This window comes from Odontesthes bonariensis, chromosome 18 (genome assembly GCF_027942865.1).
Source record: "Odontesthes bonariensis isolate fOdoBon6 chromosome 18, fOdoBon6.hap1, whole genome shotgun sequence".
NCBI lineage: Eukaryota > Metazoa > Chordata > Actinopteri > Atheriniformes > Atherinopsidae > Odontesthes > Odontesthes bonariensis.
Window position 1 is genome coordinate 34,965,116 of NC_134523.1, and position 16,569 is coordinate 34,981,684.

The 16,569-nt window shown below is 41.7% G+C and overlaps 1 protein-coding gene across 5 annotated transcripts in view; it reads left to right on the forward strand.

Moving 5' to 3' along the window:
* Positions 1-2,013: 2,013 nt before the first annotated feature.
* The window catches only part of thrb (thyroid hormone receptor beta), a 129,306-nt gene continuing 114,750 nt past the window's right edge, over positions 2,014-16,569 (forward strand). For 3 of the 5 annotated variants that reach the window (XM_075450492.1, XM_075450496.1, XM_075450494.1), the window contains exon 1: positions 2,014-2,390. The gene's annotated coding sequence lies outside the window, so the exon portion shown is untranslated. Of the gene's footprint in view, positions 2,391-2,474; positions 2,502-16,569 lie in introns of those variants that run through there. The other 2 variants (XM_075450493.1, XM_075450495.1) reach the window with 1 other exon arrangement.

The window sequence follows — 16,569 nt, forward strand, 5'->3', positions numbered from 1 at the left end:
TTGACATGAAACTATGACTTGACATGGACCGACATGATGCACATGAGAAACCTGATTCATGGCATGGATGACGGTGAGGATCTAGCAATGAGCATGAGAAAACCTGGAGACTAAATACTGAGGAGGGTGATTGGTGATGGAGTGCAGCTGAGGGCAGAAACACAGGTGACGTGGGTGAATCTGATGACCAGGGCAACAGTGACTGAGGAAAAACATAGCAAAACTAAAGACTAAACAGGAACTTCAAACATAACAAAACTAACAGACATGACAAAGGCAGGACAAAACTGCAGAGAAGAAATTTGTTTAAAAGATTCCTGAGAGAACCTTTCTTATGAGTGTGTTGCAATCCGTTGCACACCTTCACAACAACCTTTTTTTTTGTTCCCCACCTTAGATGTAGATCATTTCAGTTTCTTCGAGCTAACCGTTCAAAATGTTTTTTTCATGTGAAAGCACATGTGGTATCTAATTGAATAAATAAGCTTTATCGATGGTCTAGAGTGGTTTGTTTTTATTTGAATCGTGCTTGAAACGAATATAAATCAACTTCAGAGCTAAATAATGAATAAACACATAACATTATATTTCCGTATGTTGTGCTACCAGCTTATTTAGCTTATAGCATCACACATTTAGTTAGTTTACATACAGGAACCTTTTAAATTATTTGTACATTTAGTACACTTCTCGTATTTGCCTTGCTGCCAATTTCGACTGATGTTTGTTTTGTTTCTTTATTTGTTTCAAATCTGTATACAGAATAGAGTTCACAATTAGCTACAACACTGCGATTTGAAAAGGGGATGGAGGAAGCTTTACTTTTAATATTCCAACCCCTCACTCAACCGCTCACAACAAAACAATCACAAAATTCACAACAAAACAAACATAAAAACACAATTCACTACAATAACTCTCAACACAAACACAGGACAAAGACAGAGACACAGACAGGCCCAGACAAACTCCAACCCTGTACCCCTCTCCCCACAGAATATACACGTGTATTTACATATACATATATACACATGTATACACATACACATATATATACATACACACATATATACACATAACATACACAAAATCCGTAAAATAATAATAATAATAATAATAATAATAATAATAATAATAATAATAACAATAATATAAAAAATAAAACTACCAATAGTTAATACAATAGGTTTTTGGGCATCAGTCACTCTCCTCCTGGTATTGTTAAGCTGCAACCTGCTTTTAAATGCCGTTATCCTGTAACGTCATCATAAACTATATTTCACAATGAGCTGGAGTCCTTTCAAAATAAGATATTTCCTTGTCCACAGGAAATTAAAAGATAAAAGCGCAAATAACATCTTTGCACTTTAAAATGCAACTCCTTTCAGAATACAACCTATATTTTGGTGACGTTTACAGTGTTTAAAGTTGTCACGAACACGAATTCTATATCCATATATTTGATGCCACTCATAAAGACCTTCGGTTAGATCTACGTATGATGTAGTGAAATAATCTAGTTTGTCTCTTCATGTTTCTGTTCCTTTTTTCTCTTCTTCGCTCTCCCCCTCTCTCTCTGTCCCCCGGTCCGGTCCGGCACATCATGTTAAATATTGTAACAAAAAAAAAAAAAAAAAAATGAGGAGTTGATGGGCATCAAGGGGAGCTTTACATTCATAAAGCTTCCCTTGGCAGAGCAAATGTGTTTAGCATAAACGGTATTCAGATTACAATTCTGCTGCCATAATGCTGGACAGGACAAGGGTTAAAAAAATAAAAAAAAATAAAAAATAAAAATCTAGAAAAAAATATTTATATTTTACATGTGTGTATAATCACACACATGAATATATCTATATATCTTTCCTGACCTGACAGCATGTACCCGGCGTAATACTGAGGCGTATACTTGGAGGAGGGGGGGGGGGGGGGAAACTTTCTAGTTTGTGTCAAGGGCGAGGCTTAATTTGCTCCGTTCCTTCCTCTGCCTGCCTCACTCTGATTCCCCGCAGCGTTAAATTGGAGCACTACATTGTCAGTCAGATTACTATGTCGTCGTGGTTCCCCCCCCCCCTTGTTTGGCAGCTTGTTTTCGGCTCCACGTTCAAATGTTAAGGGTGTCCATGGTTGGCACTGATCGTCGTAGTTGCATACACTGTTTCACCAACGCTGCACGCCCTGTTCTCCGCCCGGTCAGTGTACATGCACACGCGCGCGTCTGTTAGCCCTTGCCTGATTTGCACCAGCTCGGGTCATTTCAGGTGAAACTCTGCTATTGCGTCCTGTTCAGTTTGGCCGACGAGGATCAACACTGGATCCAGCTGAGGAGGAATGCGCAGGCACTGGGACGCCGAGTGATATTTGGAGACAAGCTTCGTCTTGCATATGAGGTACGTTGGATCCCCCCCCCCCCCCCTCCTTTTTTTCCGGGGGGGGGGGGGGGGGGGGGGGGGGGCATTTTTGACAGCTGTCTGGCCATTGACAGCCTCTTCAAACACCAGGTAGACATGTTCTGCGCTTCTGATTCTGAATGTTTATGATGTTTTAACACCCAGCAATGTCTTTTATGTCCTGTTGAGGGAACGGTGTACACCGGACTACATTCAACATGTCTTCAATTCAACGCTACCTTGCCAAATCTATAGATCGTCCACTCCCGAAAGAACGTTACTTATGTCTCACCAACATGCGTACAGTGTTTGGAACAGTTCGGGGTACATTTTGTCTTAGATAGTGCTTCTATAAGAGACATATTTGAACATTAATACGGGTATAAACACTGCAAGTACGATGGTATGTGATCGAAATGAAGTAGCAAGAATAACAGAAAAAAAAATCCCAAAAGTTTATGCTGAAGTACATTTATTTTGTGTTTTATTCAGGCCGAATTGTACATGGACGTATAATAATTAAGACCATGTCACCTTAGTTGTTTGTATCGATGGATCAATTCGTTAAAAAGCAAGAGAGTATTGAATTGACAGATATTTGGAACGAGGTTCCTTTTTGTACAATCGGAACACGTACCCGGGTCGGCCTTCACGATAACTTAAGTGAGTTGCTTTACGGGCCCATGTTCGGTTGCCTCGTAGCCCAAAGCCACCGGTTTCTAATAATAGTGTTGGCATGACTTGGTTCACTCTTATTTGTGTTGCCGTAAACATGTGTCAGAACATTTTGCATATTTCCGCTTTCATCTTGGCTCGAACGTTTGGCAACTTGAACTTGACTGCATCTCTCGACTAACATCTGGTGTGCGACATAAACAAGCCCCTTACACAGTTATGGAGCTTAAAGATTGATCATATCGCTACCTACTTTGCACGAATTGAAGTTTGAGTATTTTTTTTTTTTTGCTAATGTTGTAATCGGCGTGCTCGTTAGGTCTGTGGAGCGATTCCCTTTCATGTGTAAAGTTATTCAATACGTACAGTTGTTAACAGGACCTTACTTCTTGCCGTAGTTCGCATTATGATGGCTGACATGTTGCCATATGAGCATGAAGGGATGCCTTCTTCGTGGTCTGTCAGAAAATAGAACTGTGCTTTCCTGTGATTAAGCAAGCGGACTTGGGCAGTATTTTTGGGGGGTTTGAGTTGGTGTGGTATAGGTTGAGAGTATTTTAAACTATGACTACACGAAGTGCATGTAACCTTTTTTTTTTAAAGTCCATTTAGCTATATGGTTAATAACAAAAATACAGCAAAATATAATACAATAACAAATATTTCACAAGAGGAAAAAAAACATATAGTGTCATAGAATCATTTAAGAATAGCAAAGTTACATTAAGTATTGTTGTATAATATCAGTTGTTGTGTGCATTACAAGTCATATGTACAACATGTAAGAGCTACTGAGACAGCATCAGTTGTCAGCTGAAGGGGTTTCATGTCGTGCTGTCTGCTTATATGCTCATGTTGATAGTCCCCTGTCTGCACAGCACTGGCTCACATAGCAAAATGTGTGTTTGCAGCCGACAGCACATGTATTACTGTAGTTGTAGCATGTTGCAGAAGCAGTTTGTGACACCAGGACAAACGGCTAGAAAATAGAAGATTTATACGTTGTTATCCCTTAGGCTACCCCACCCCTGTCATGACAGTTGCTACTTTTACATACAGAAGGATGTTGGTGAATACATGGGCTGATCATCAGATCTTAGATGTATGCACCAGGTTCTGTTTACAGCCAGGAAAACAGAACAAAACAAACAAACAAAAACTGTTTTGGTCACTATCAAATGGATGTCATTGTGTCTCCGTGACATCCATACATGCAGCTGTCATGTTATATGAGATGAACAGCAAAAAAAAGTCATGGTAAAACTCTTGTTTCAGAGCACTTTTTAGGAGCAGTATGTTCTCGTAATTGTTTGGATTGCACAGAAATCTCAGCATGAATTAAACTTCCAATACTAAATTAATAACTCATTCATATATTTTTAAACAGAATTGATAAATAGGTATATTCAGAGGGCTGCACGGTGGTGTGGTGGTTAGCACGTCACCTCACAGCGAGGGGGTTCCAGGTTGGAGGCCTTTCTGTGTGGACTTTGCATGTTCTCCCCATGTACGTGAGGGTTCTCTCCGGGTACTCCAGCTTCCTCCCACTGCCCAAAAACATGCATGTTAGGGTAATTGGTGTCTCTAAAAAAAAAAAAAAAAAGAATTGTCCTTTGGAGTGAGTGTGGTTGTTTGTCTCTGTGTGGCTCTCTGATGGACAGGCGACCTGTCCAGGGTGCACCCCGCCTCTTGCCCGATGACTGCTGGGATAGGCTCCAACCCACCCCTGCGACCCGAAATATAGATGGAGGTATATTCAGAAACGGGTAGTTCATACTATTGAAGACCTCAGACTGGAGTGAAAGGTCAAAACACAGAAATATGCTTTAATGCTGATCATTTGTGACTATCCCGTCTTGGGTGTTCCTGTTTAGCTAACATACAGTAGTATCACAGTTATGAAATATTCATAGTGAAATATGCAACTGCTGTACTGTATAATGCCCCGTTAGACAGAATGTGGGAATGTGGTTTGTTGCTGTGCCGAGCAAAGTGCACCAGCAGCACAGCACGTGGCTCGGTGTGTTAGCACAGCTAACTGACACAAGGCATCTATCCCAAGCAGAGATCTCTGAAGAACAGCTCTGTGTGTTCTTTCAATCAGTTGGTGGATTTCAGTTGCAATACACAATTGACTAATTACACTTGAAGCTAGCATGACCTGTTTTTTTTTTTTTGGTTTGTTTGTTTGTTTGTTTGTTTGTTTGTTTTTGTTGAGAGACGACAAGCAACTCATTTGGTGACTTTTGGGAGTGGCCAGTATTGCCTCGAGATAGCAGAATCTAGTTGTCTGATGTATGTGTGTGTGTGTGTGTGTGTGTGTCCAAGGCAGCCTTGTTTACCTAACTGCAGTGCCACCAGCATGACTGAGGGGAGGATGTGGAGCAGCAGAAATCTTTGGCCACTTGGGTGCTTGTAACTTTAGTGGAAGTCACAGGACAGACGTGTTTAACTTAAAGGGACACTTTGTAATTTGTTCCCCCATCTAGTGGTGCAATTTTATTTTGCAAAGTCGAATGAATTTGCTCTCTAGCGCCCCGCGTTTTCAAATGTGCGTTGCAACTTCTTGAACTACGGCAGGCGGTATGTGTCAAGATTCAAGAAGCTATGGCTTCAGACTCAAGGTCCATTCAAACAAAAAGACATCAAGACACACAGTACAAAGGATTACATAACACACATACAACAACACTATAAATACAGATGACAGATAACATGTCAGATAACTAGGGATGCTCCGATCGATCGGCCGATATGGACCCTAAACAGGTTGATCGGTGGGCTCTGGAAGTGCCGATCAGAAAAGCCTATCGCATATTTTAAAAAAAAAATTTTATTTACCCGAGACTGTTTTTCTCCGTGTGACTTTATATGAAATTATCAATGAGATTTATCTTATATTTATATGAATTAAACGGTTTTCTTTCCCGCGCGTGACGTAACTTACCGGCGACTGTTTTATGAAAAACAAGCGCGAGGAAAACAAACCCCAACCGTCACGCAGCTCACCGTTAGTGAAACGTTTGAACGCCTGGAGCCGTAGGGACAGTACAAGGTGGAGGGATATAACAAAAACGCTTATGGAATTCATTGGACTTGACAAGCAGCCTCTGTTTGTGGTGGAGGGACACGGGGTTCCGACGGTTGTTGTCGTGCCTGGAGGAGCCATGCTATGCCCCCCCCCGGACGTAAATACCTAACGGATGTATGTCTCCCTCAGCTGTATGAGACAGTATACACACACGTCAACACGCTTTTGAGAGACAATGTCACATCAATCAGTTTTACAACTGATATTTGGAGTTCGAGTGCATGTTACATGTCGATGTTAAGTTTAACAGCGCATTTCATCGACCCGAACTCCCAGCGACACAACCTCGTACTGCACTGCCAAGAATTCACACACAGCCGACGCTTTAGCAGGAGCCTTCGGACGTATGTAATACATTTCAGTTGCTTATTCTTACTTGCTTATTCCCTCATAGTTAAGGTCTAGTTGTTGGTTTGTGCCAAGGTTTTTTAAAAATGTTAAGGTTATTTAAAAACTGTGCTTATTTTTATATATCGTTATGAGGGAATAAGCAAGTAAGAATGAGCAACCGAATACATTTTGGTTGCTTATTCCCTCAGTTAAGGTTTAGTTGTTGGTTTTTTATTTATCTATTGCTCTTGAAAGGGCATGTAATGTTTACATAAATAAAAAGCTGATGGTGGTACATAAATGTCTTTATTATTTATTTTAGTACATATGTTTTTTTTTAACACTTTAAGTGGTGCACAAGGCTAGATTGTAAATACACAACATTGAGGATTTTTATTATTCGCCCATCGATTTTGTGATCGGTGATCGGTATCGGCAGATTTAGGATTCCTGTGATCGGATCGGCCCCCAAAAATGCTGATCGGAGCATCCCTACAGATAACATAAGTTGACATAGCCTTTGGTGTGCAAGCAATGCAATTAGTCATATTCCGGGAGTTACCAGAAGTAACTCCCGGATGAATATGTTGATTTGAGCTAATAAATGACTTAATTTATTACATAGTGTCCCATTAAGTGAAAGATGGCTTTGTTAGACGGCGCTGTGAACAACTCGGTCCATATTAGAGCAGAGCAGGAGCCATATATTGCATTCGAAGGGACCTCGCTTGAATACAGAACCTCAATGGGTCGCTTTTTGACTGCAATTTTTGACACGTTTTGCCGTCTGACAGCAGAAAAAAAAAAAGTATGAATGAGAGCAGCTTTATTTGGGGGTTCTGCTGTTTTAAGATCCAGTTTATGTGAACACAGAGAGTAGAAAAGAATTTAGCTACTTTCTGTTGGAAATAGTTGACAACTGTACTGCTGGCGTGCTAGGCTATAGGCTATATTTAGCCAGTCATATCTTGCGACTGAAAAACGCTCGCCTCAATTGAAAATTGGTCACTTCTGTTCTGCAGAGATTCCTTTCTCTTCCATCCATGCACAGAAAACAAAAGTAATGAAAAGGTGATATTCTGTGTGTCTGAATAAACTGAAATGTGTGACGCAATTTTGTGGCGACCCCTTCCTGTCTCCACAGGATCAATACCTGAGAGCGTTGCACAAGTCAGCTATGCTTCACAACTGTTATGGGCACATACAACGGCCGTTCCTTCTTCTCACTGGCAGGGCTATTGCTTGTACATCTTCCCTGCTGCGTATAAGCGGTGAGCTCCCCACCTGCCAACAACAAAATAACACACTTTTGAGTTTTTAAAGTGAGTGCAGCACCGCCACAGCAAGGGGCAACAATCGTCTTAATCCTATTCCTATGCATACAGATAAAGATGGGACTCAAAGAAGCATTAGATATTGGATTTTCATTGTACTAGCTTGGAGTACAGAATGCATTCCATATATGTGCAACAGATTTGCAAGGGAGCATGTCTGCCTCCAGAATCCAAACTATGAGCAGGCTCCACAGAAGAGCAGTTTGATGGCTGAAGCTCTGCCACCCGTTCTACTTTTTGAAACTCAAAGAGCCACAAGTTAAGCCTACACTCTGAGGGAAAATATGGAACTGTGAGCTCTTGAACATACGACTGGGCAGGTCATAAGGGACTAAATACGGACAGAAAGGAATTTTAAACGATTGTTTTGGACCTGCGTTGATCAATTGCCTAACTGATGGAGACTGCTCCCCATGTGTCTTGGCTAAAGCAACACCCCCTAAAATCCAAAATTAAGTTTTTCTGATTGACATATATACACTATATTGCCACTCACCCAGCGGTGCGCATCGATGACGTCATCCCACTAGACGCGTGTCTAGAAAGCCCCCATAAGCCCCCGATAACCCCCAATAACAACAACACGGCAGCTCTGAACTAACAGTACAATAGTACGCGTTCATTCATTCATTCGTCTGAACGTATTGGTGAAATAAGGACAGATAATGCCTTATTTAGAGGCTGTATTGTCTCTGCCCTGTTCTCTCCTGTTATATGGATATACGTGGATCTCGAGTAATCTAAATGTTTATGTTTATGCATTTAGAAGACGCTTTTATCCAAAGCGACTTACAATTGAAAAAATATAACATCAAAGCTAACAATAAGCTACGTAGAAGGAAACCACTAGTCAGACTCTGTCAGAGGTGACGGGGTGACAGTGTAGAGATAGAGTGCAGGCATAGAGGGAAGTACAGAAAGATAAAGAGGTGAGGGAGAGGTGGGATTGGAGAAATTATGTGTGTGCCCGACCCCAAAAAATCAAGTAGTTTGAAAATGAAATATAAATGTTTTTCTCTCCATTTTGAAGTTAGCTGTTATTATTAAAGGAGCCATGGCATGAAAATAAAAGGAGGCTTTTATATATTTTTATAGGCTTTAGTGGTCCCCTAATACTGCATCTGAATTTTTTTCCCCCAAATTCTGCCTTGGTGCAGAATTACAGCCAGTCCCAAAAATGAGCTTTCCTTAGGCTCCTCAGAATGAGCTGTTTAGGGTCTGGAGCTTTAAATGCAAATTAGGAGGAGAAAGGCGGGGCAAAGATGCTAGCGACTAAAACTAGCGAAACCTGTTGAAATGAGCTTACTTTGACAATATGACGAACAAGTTAGTGAACAACTTTCCTAACACAGTCAAACATCAAGCAAGTGCTACACAAGACACAGCAAGACAACAAAAAAGGCGTGCGTGAAGGGGAAAGCAGGAGTGAGGATTTTGACATTCTCATCTGATTGCTCTGGTTTGCAAAGATGCACGCATACGCTAGTCATTTCATTTAGGGGAAAGGCAGATTTCGTGCGCGCCATAACACCAACAGCAGGACGGCTATCAACATTACGGTCATTTTGCAGACGCTTTTAACCAAAGCGACTTACAATAAGTGCGTTCAACATCGGTAGGCAAAAGAACTTCAGGTCACAAGAAATCATAAGTGCATTTCCTTCTAATACCAAACAGCTAAGAGCAAAACTAGTGCTAGAGTAAGTGCGATAACCAACCAGCCTCTCACCAACTGCACACCCGTCACAGCGGGGTGGGGATGCAAACCCTGGTTCGGGTAGGGGAAGAAATAAAAGAGGTAAGAAAAGCAGGAATGGGATGCAAACCCTGGTTCGGGTAGGGGAAGACATAAAAGAGGTAAGAAAAGCAGGAATGGGATGCAAACCCTGGTTCAGGTAGGGGAAGAAATAAAAGAGGTAAGAAAAGCAGGACTGGGATTCAAACCCTGGTTCGGGTAGGGGGTAATGAAAATATAGAGGGTGCCAGTGGTGGAGGAAACAATAAGTGCGTAAGGAACTAGGACGGCGCAGATGCTGTCCTAAGAGGGCGGATCAGGGTAGTTTTTCTTGAAGAGGTGGGTTTTCAGCCTACGGCGAAAGATGGGCAGCGACTCAGCTGTCCTGATATCAGTCGGGAGATCGTTCCACCATCGGGGTGCCAGAACAGAGAAAAGCCGTGACCGTGTCGATCGTGCGCAGGGACCCCTGAGTGACGGGGCAGCCAGGCGCCTGGTGGCTGCAGAGCGAAGTGGTCGGGCGGGGGTGTAGGGCTTGACCATAGCCTTGAGGTATGAAGGAGCTGTTCCTTCCACTGCCCTGTAGGCCAGCACCAGAGTCTTAAACTGGATGCGAGCAGCTACAGGGAGCCAGTGTAGAGAGCGGAGAAGGGGAGTGGTGTGGGAGAACTTTGGGAGGTTGAACACCAGACGAGCAGCAGCTTTCTGAACCAGCTCCAGAGGTCTGATGGCAGAAGCCGGGGCGCCAGCAAGGAGGGAGTTGCAGTAGTCCAGGCGGGAGATGACAAGAGCCTGGATGAGCACCTGTGCTGCCTTGTCGGTGAGGAAGGGGCGAATCCTCCGGATGTTGTAGAGGAGGAATCGGCAGGAACGGGTCACTGATGCGATGTTTGGCGAGAACGACAGTTCGTCGTCCAGGGTCACACCCAGATTCCTCGCGGTCAAAACAACAAATAAGTACATAACACTCGCGTTACAGTAAATGAGGTGTCCACTCGCATACCTCATGCTATTTACCGTTACATTAGCGACAGTGACTGAGCTATTAGCTGCAGAGCTAACGACACAGACAGACTGACCGTTTTGACTCTGTAACCATGAATGAATCATTATCCTGATGAAATGCACTGAATTTGCGGATTCATTGTTCTTCAGGAAGCTTGAAGTAGGGGGTTTTGGTCTAAAATGAGCGAGCTAACCATCTCATGGGCATGCAAACACCTCCCACAGCCCAGTTGGCAGAGATAAGAGCTTGCTAACATGACACACGCATATCTGATGCTATTAGCTGCATAGCTAACGATACAGACACTTTCTTGTGGTAACAAGTTATGTAACTATACTGTACATACAGGAAAGCAACACAATTATAGAGCGTTAAATTACTTACTTGTCCGAGGTCTGTAGTAGGGCCAAAGAGAGTTGGTACTGATCCAGGGTTAATTTTCAGACGTTCGGCAAGGCCAGCTCGGTAGTGGCCCAAGTTCTGGAAACATTCGTCGGTGAAATGTTTGGCGCGCACACATACACAAATCTCTTCGGTTCTGTAGTCACTTTCCTAGAAAAAACAAAATCTGTCCACTGGGTCTTTAGAGGTTCTGATGCAGGCGCTCTAAACAGATTTTTTACATCCATTATACATCCATGTACAGAGCAATGAGCTGGCCAAAGAGCTGTGGGGGGGCAAGGCAGTTTTGGCATAGCCATATATGGGCTCTGGGGGGAAATAACCTCGACGTCACATGATGTTCTACGTCACATGAGGCAGCTTTCCCGATCAGGCCATCTGCATGGTCACATTACCAAAGGCGGAGAATAATTTCCAGTGCATGGTTTAGGTCTATCGTCATTTTTAGCCACTGGGGGACCGCAGGCAGGCTAGAGGAACTCATATTAATGTTAAACAACCTTAAAAAGTGAAAATTTCATGCCATGGCTCCTTTAAGTTGCTCCATTAGAGGCTTCATGCAGTGTTTTTTCTGTTTTCATTAACATTTTTCAACAACCTGCTGTGTCTTATCAATTAACCATAGCCACTTCCCTGTCACACATGGAAACGGTTCGCTGTGACTTGAACTATTACAGCAGAATGATATTCACGATGACACAATTGCAATAATACAGTAAGAAATTACAGCAATTATGTTAATTTCTTGCAATTTGCAGTATTCAGTCATTGTTACATGCCAACATTGACGTTCCTTTCCAGTGTAGTGTCCTATGGGGGACATGTTGGTTGAGACTTTTCTCCATTGGCGAAGTCCAGAGCCATGAGTGGCTGCAATATGTTTCTCATGCAGTTAACAGGTGTTGAATAGAACAATAGGTGGTGACAACAAATTGTATTGCAATTTTGGAAGATGACTTCTTGCATTTTGAGTGTGAGATCTATTGTTTAAAGGCTCCAAGCTGTCCATTTTTGTCCATTACTCAAGTGTTTAAACCAATCAGCAGCCTGTACTGGTAGTACGGGAGGGTTTTAGGAGTGAGGACGATCGACTAAGTTGTACTCCTGTATATTGACTGCTTTCATGTACTTGGCTCATAACTTTGATAGACAGATGTTTCGTACAGTTTTTATTTGTTTAGTTATTTTTTGAGCGCCTGCCCTCTTTCAACAGGTAAAACTCAAAATGACATCTCCTCTGTGTAAGTGAGGATTCTTGTATCTCTCTTGTAACACTTATCATCCATATACATTTGACAGGCCTCACTTGTTAAAGGGATAGTTCGCCTCTTTTGACATGAAGCTGTATGACATCCCATATTAGCAATATCATTTATGAACATTGACTTACCCCCCGCTGCGTCCTGTGAGACGAGTTCCAGCCTCGTTTTGGCGTTGACGAAGGTAGTCCGGCTAGTTTGCTAGTTTCCTAGCAAAGTTCATAAATGTACTCACAATGTAGATAATACCTTTGTCAACGCCAAAACGAGGCTGGAACTCGGCTCACAGGACGCAGCGGGGGGTAAGTCAATGTTCATAAATGATATTGCTAATATGGGATGTCATACAGCTTCATGTCAAAAGAGGCGAACTATCACTTTAACTAAATACTATTCTGCGTGGCAACTTCATAAATCTGATAGATATTACCAGTAGTGTCTTTAAGAGTTACCACATTATTACCAATGTATGTTTCTTTTCATACAAATGTCTTCATTTTTTACTCACAATGTAGATAATAATGAAAATGTAGGAAAACCCTCGAAGAACTGAATGCGTCCAAACTTTTATTGTTATGGTGTGTCAGAAAAGGAGCATGTCACTGGAATATCCTACTACAGCAGTCTTGAAAACAAGACAGTGACAAGGAGGCCGTAGTCTTGACAGACTATGGCTTGTGGTATGATGTTTGGCTGGCTGTACATACTGTACTCAGCAGCTGTCAGAAGCAACTGCTCACATGCACACAGACAAGAGCATGGCAACGTGCCTTACTCAATGAGGAAAACAATCTCCCTTGTGTTCATGTCTGCTCAGCCATCAAGGTGTCAAATGTAACACGAATGATTAACGAGGTGCAGTTTGTTCCCTTCCTTTAGTTGAATTGCTTGGTTCATACCAAGCAGTGTACGTACATCTCTGTGAACTTCAAAGATAACTTACCTAAGTGTCTTAGGTGTATGTTGCATTTTTGTCATGGCACACTTTGGATTGAAACTTTTGCCCATGTAGCGTGTTAGCACTGTTGTTGGAGCAAAACTTAAGACATATCATGTGCTCTTATTTCTTCATTCTCAACTAAACACTCTCATCGGGTTTGTCAGCATCAGGTCTGCCCATATGTGCTCAGAAATAATGGGTCTTTGGCTGGATAAGCTCGTTAACCAAACAAACAAAAAAATGCAGTCATAACACTTTAAAACTGCATGAACCTGTGGAATGATGATAAAATTCTCTAATCTGTTTTTAAATGCTGTTAATATTGGCAATATTTTTTTCCCTTTTTCACAAATTCATTTTACAATCTTTTTTTCTGGCTTTGTCAAAATAAAGAGTTTCACAGTTGAAGTCCCACTCAAACAGTTATTAAATCCCCAAAAAAGGCACATTTATTGGTTTTTGCCTTTAAAAAAATAAATAAATAATCTCACCTGGCACCTTTTTACACATTCAGGAAATGGCAATCTAATAATAGAATAACTTAACCCCACCTGTATCGTAGACTGCTAGCAGATGTTTACTCTGGCTCTGCTGTGGTTTGGTATTGCTAGTTCTTTGAACCAGAGAGTGATTTCTTAAGAAGAAGAAGCTAAATTATACAAGGATAAGTGCAAGTGGAAGTATCAGATCGATAGTGTATACAAGGCACTATTTATTGCTTTCAGCAATATCAGAAATGCACTGCTCGCCAACCACAGATGCTACAGACTGCCTGGCAGCTACAGCCACTAGCAACCCCAGTGGCTCGGTCAGACGGTATCATCCAGCAGTTAGTCAGGGATAATGACTGTGCACTCTTTCTACTTGGTGGCATGCTGTGCAATTTATCCTATAGAAATAGTTTAAATAGAAATTGAATGCATTACCATTCCGACACTTCGATTTGCATGCTGTAATAGCTACTTGTAGCACCTGAATAACTTCTCTTAGCTTGGCTTAGCTTTTCATTTCATTGGCTCCATTTCATTAGCCTGGGCGAAAGCCGACTGTTGACTCCGTCAAACAGTCTGGAAAAACCCAAGAGGAATCCGTTCCCATGGAGGGTGGGACCTTACTCAGCAACTTAAATTCATTGGAGTTCCCTTAACCAATCAGTAATGTTTAGAAATGACGTAGGTTATGCGCCAAGGTTCATGCTTACTCTCGCGAGGCTCTAGCTCGCGAATCACGCTTCCCACATCCGCTTTCATTATACCGGGTTGCAACACTAACCACCATGGGCTAGACTTTGTTTACATCGCGGAGGCAATCATTATTTAAGATCATGGATGTCAATGACGTGCCGATTTTGTAACGGTAATTTGAAAGTTGGAGGGAGAGCTACGACATCCTTGCCACTAACAAAATTGACAAGGCATTCCACTTGCTCTTGTTTTAATTGTGTAATGCTCTCCAGAGTTGAGACAACTTCATGGATAGCTTCTAGCGTCTCTTCTTCCGTCGCCATGTTTATTTCCGCTGCGGTTGAACTACAATTACATGGACTACAATGGACTCCGCGGGTGAGTTCTGTGTCACCACTCTCAACTGTTTGCTGATTGACTGAGCGAACCGAGGTACGGGGGTTGGACCAGACTATGTGCGGAGCCAAAATCTTTGGGCGGAAGTACGTAGGATGGCGTCGCCAGGCTACCATTTCATGCCCATTAACTTTAAAGCCTTACTCCACAAATAGTTAGGACTAGTATTAACATTCGGACCATGCTGTTGATGTGATATCATATGAAGCCCATGAAGAATGTGTTGATATCAGTGGCATAGTCTGACCTTACAATGCAATCAGATCTGTCTCAGACTAAACTGGCTGTCACATTTCTTAGTGAGTAAATGCGTAGCCGGATGCACATCATTCAGAATGTCATGAAGTGTTTTTCCCAAGGAAAATATGTGTGCAGGCAAATCGTTAGATGCACATATTTTTTGTTCTCTGTGAGGTTTCATATATGGGTCCCGTGAAATAAGATCATAGTTTTGCTTGTAAGACGCGTAGGGAGCACAGCAGTTTGCTGCCTTTGGGACTTGCAGGAACTACGTCCGCTCCACAATGTTCTTCTGCTCTTGACAAACGGCTTCCATATATAACTTCCATATAAGATTGGTAATTTAGGTGATTTCTAAAGTTAACTGATTATCACCCCTTTTAAGGAGCTTGGCCCTGCCAAAAAACAGAGTTGAGTGCTGGTTTCTACCCCTTAGTTGCACACATAGTCCCATAGGGGAAGATACAGTTGCTTATTACCTTTATTGTGCCATCTCCCTTTTTTAAATCAACCTTTCTTGTTTGAGTTAACCTTGTAGCACCCAAGCATATGAATAATCATTGAAAAAAATCATTTTGGCTCTTCTTGCATCTTTTCGGGTGGGAATAAACCAATATTTTTGGAATTTTTGGAATTGGGCTATTTTTGATAATTTTAGGCAATGTCACATATTTGCAACTGTGGGCTTTCCTGATTAATTTTGTAATAATACAATTTGGAGACCTGACCTCCCATTACCGCTGTGAAAGGTGGACAAAGCAGACCACACCAAACGAGACCAGAATGAACTAGAACAGACCACCGCAAAGCAGAGTGTGATTCACTGACCCAAGAAAATGATTGCTGTGACAACTGTCGGCACATAAAATGTAATGTAAAAAAATATTACACATGAATGTAAATAATGTATGTAAATTTAAAAAATCAAATAATATAATATAAATAAAAATATAACGTAAATAAATAATGTAAATAAATAAAAAGCTTGTTGCATATCTGCAACTGTGGGTGCTACAAGGTTAAAGGGGAAGTTGTTTTTTTTTTTAAAACCTGGACCTTGTTTCTGGCATAAAATACGTTCATCTGCTCACCGATAACAGTTTGGTCAAAGTCGGCATCCTTCGGATGCTATTTAGATCACTTGAGAATCTACACTTGGGACATTGACAATACAGCTTCTAAATAAGGCATTATCTGTCTTTATTTCACCAATACTTTAAGACCAGTTTTAGCTTCGATGGCGATAGAAAAGGACTTCTTGATGGAACTGATTTTGTGTACAAATAATCAGGATTTTTGGTGAGTAAAATGTTGGTATTTTAATAAATAATATGAGGTTGTTATTGCTGCTTTTTTAATGTGTGTTGTAGCTGTAGCTGCAGTAGAAGGAGACTTGTGCACCCCGGGTTTCTTTCTTCAGTTCATGCATTTATTCTGGCTACACGAGTTATCTATCTGCCATCTTTATACTGCCTTTCTGCATAAAAAGATGTTTTTTACAGCCATAAAATAGTTATTGAGGGTGGATTGATTCAAGCGGAACACTACTGAAGGCCTAGGTGTTAAATGCACGGCCCGCCACTGCTT